Source organism: Triticum aestivum, chromosome 2A (genome assembly GCF_018294505.1).
Source record: "Triticum aestivum cultivar Chinese Spring chromosome 2A, IWGSC CS RefSeq v2.1, whole genome shotgun sequence".
In the NCBI taxonomy this organism is placed as follows: domain Eukaryota; kingdom Viridiplantae; phylum Streptophyta; class Magnoliopsida; order Poales; family Poaceae; genus Triticum; species Triticum aestivum.
The window spans coordinates 633,713,995-633,717,275 of record NC_057797.1 but is presented as its reverse complement, the minus strand read 5'-3'; positions in this window follow the sequence as shown (position 1 = coordinate 633,717,275).

Sequence of the window (3,281 nt, the reverse complement as noted above, 5' to 3'; positions counted from 1 at the left end):
CAGCTCGCAAATCGCTTAAGTCAATGTGGTGCATATTGTGGCGTAATACACGAACAAGGAACGAAGCCGTACAAGTATAATCATATGCAACAGGAAAAAGCTTCATAAAGGAAGCCCCCAAGTAAAGGGGTATTTGAATTTATGCGTCACAAACAAAGTTTGGACAAGGAAATTTTTTAGAAGCAACTTTTTTCCAAAAAAGTATAATGCTTGGTCGAACCGAACGCAAGTTAGAAATTAAAGCTTCGAGCATGAAAGCGACTTAGCTGGTTAATGTGTTCGGTATTGATGACGCGGTCCGATCTTGATGCGGGGCAAGGTTCCATCCCTCAAGCCGGTCCCGAGGTGGCGGAGCGGAGAGCTTGACACGCCGAAGTGGTGACATAGCACGATCAATGCAGACCGGCAGAGTGACGCCAAAGTCCCCGGATCATTTTCCTGTGCACAAAAATAGTGCAAACCAGAGATAATAGTAATAATGATAATTAAAAAGATCGTTGCATAATAAATAATTTATGCAAAGTGAGTAATAAAAGAAATATGGCCTGGCGCCGAAGTCAAGTCGATGCAGGGTGTCGGCGTGATGCGGTAAAGGCGTGGCAAAGCCTGAATTCGCAGGTCGGTCCGAGCTCCGAGTGTGGCGTTCGCCGGACTATGTACGGAAACTGACCGAACCACCATGCGACTGTCGCTAATGCAGCCACCATTTGATAAACCTGTGTACATATGACGGACAAAGCAGAGTAATAATTCCTTGGGAAAAATGAACCCAAACAAGCAAAAAATACTGGGATTAATAGCACCTGGTTTATTTGTTGTAGCAATCCGAAGGAAGGTGATTCCTAAAATTGGGACCCGCCCCGCACACCCATTGCCTGATGGGCAATAAAACGACGGCATGGCAATGCTGGTAGAGGTTGACTCGCCAAGGCAAAGCCCTCGGCCCAGCTAATGTGACGGAGCTGGTCGGCTAGTGACGCCGAAGTGTTCGGAGTAGGTTGATGAAGAGATGGCGAAGCCCCCGGTCCAGCCGAGATGTCGAAGCCTCGATGTCAGCCGATGAGTCGAAGTAGGTCGGCGTGATGGACACCAGCTTGAAGAAGCAATAGTGCGGCCCTGTCGATGCAGGTCATGACGTGGTCGATGTCGGCTTGATGAAGCGACCGTGCGGCGATGCCGGTATGCCCGCTCCGTGTAATCCATGGGGCGGTGATGTTGGTGATGATTTATCCTTCGCGATGCCGGGCTCTTGTTCGGCTTGCCGAGATGATGATCCGAAGAAGTTGAGCTCGGCTCAACAAAGTGACGCCGTGTCTAGCGCAGGTCGGCAGCCGTAAAGTAATATTGCCGGACTGGTTTGACACCAGCATGATGTTGAAGATCATGTTCAAAAGATTTTACAGTTAGTGGGATGTGTTTGGGAACAAAACACAATACCCCATACAAAACTTCCTTCGAAAGGGATGTCCGAAATCCTGTTCATAAAAAAGATGAATTCGGGTCGGATTCGTTTTCGCGCAGAAAACAGATCCGAAAAGTGATGCACTGATCGGAAGGTTCCCGGAGTTTGGACGGTCGGATCGAGCGGAAATTTTGAGAGGTGGTAGATATAGAAATTCCGCAGCCGATCAACGGTTGGATCTTCCAAAGGACGTACGAGAGAGAAGCTGGACACCACGACCTAAACTCATCTAAATTCCCGTCCAGATTTGACAGGGCTCCGGTATATCGTGGATTGCCAGAGATTCCTCCATCGGAACTCGACGAAATTTTCCAGGGTTGTTGTAGACTCAATTCCGCACAATTCCACCCAAGCAATCGTCAAAGCGATACTCGAGGAGGTGGTGGTGGCAGATACGAGTTCGCTGTCGAGAAAAACAACACAGTCACTTGAGGGCAATGTTGACGTTGAGCCCCCGAGCTCCATAGATGATTCCTCCGTGATCTTGATAGAGATCGGACTTGATGTTTGATGAAGGCCCTCTTCCGGACATGGTGATCCGAACACGGGGCGCAATTCTTGGTCAAACCAAGGTGACCAGTCGAGCTGGTGACGAAGATGCCGAAGTTGCAGTTGATCTGCAGGCGAGCCATCGATCCTTTTGTCGATCACACAGCGGAACTCTCAATGAAAGCACCAATGTTGGTGTCAAAACCGGCGGATCTCGGGTAGTGGGTCCCGAACTATGCGTCTAGGCCGGATGGTAACAAGAGGCAGGGAACACGATGTTTTACCCTGGTTCGGGCCCTTTTGATGGAGGTAAAACCCTACGTCTTGCTTAATTAATATTGATGATATGGGTAGTACAAGAGTAGACCTACCACGAGATCAAGGAGGCTAAACCCTAGAAGCTAGCCTATGGTATGATTGTTGTATATGGAGTTGATTCTATATCGACTAGCCTGGCCTCGGTTTATATAATGCATCGGAGGCCTAGGATAACAAGAGTCCTAGCCGAATACGTCGGTGGGGAGAAGTCCTTGTCTTGATTGTCAAGTCTTGTGGAATCTTCCTTGTATGCGGTAGCCGTCCGAACTGGCCCATGAGTATACGGCCACGGGGTCCTCGGCCCAATCTAATAGATCGGGAGACGACGTGGTGAGTACCCCTAGTCCAGGACACTGTCAGTGTTGTTTTCTTCGGTGCCGGCATTGCTGTCTTTTGTATGACGTGACTTAGAGCGGCGCCGCTGACGCCGGCGTCTAGGCTATGTCTCAGGAGGTTTATCCTCGACTGGATCTTCTTTGTCATCGTCGTTAGTTTCTTTAGGTGTATCCACCGTGTATACATCGTATGAAGAAGTGACCGTCCAACGTCGGGTAAACTGCGGGTTTTGGGCCTGCTCCTCATCGGCATCGTCGTCTATATCGTCGAGGTCTTCGGAGCCGTAATCGAGCATGTCGGTTAAGTCTTCGATAGTGGTTATGGAGTGGGTGGCGGGTGGGAAGCAAAATTCTCCATCATCAGCCCCTAGTTCGAACCGGATATAGTTCGGATGTAAGTCCTCCGCCAAGGACAGGTTTTTTAGTGAGCTTAGCACATCGGCCAAGGGTCAATGCTAGAAGATGTCAGCAACGCTAAACTTGAAGATCGATAAACGATCAAGTTCGACATCCGTGGACTCACATGGTTCGGAACTTACACCCAGAGATGAGTCCGGGGTTCCGGTGACACAAATATTGTGTGAGTTTAAGTCCATGTGTGGCTTCAATGTTGGGGAATCTGTGGCCTCCGTGGTGGGGTTGAACCTCCAGTCCTTAGATGGTGCTGTATGCTCCGG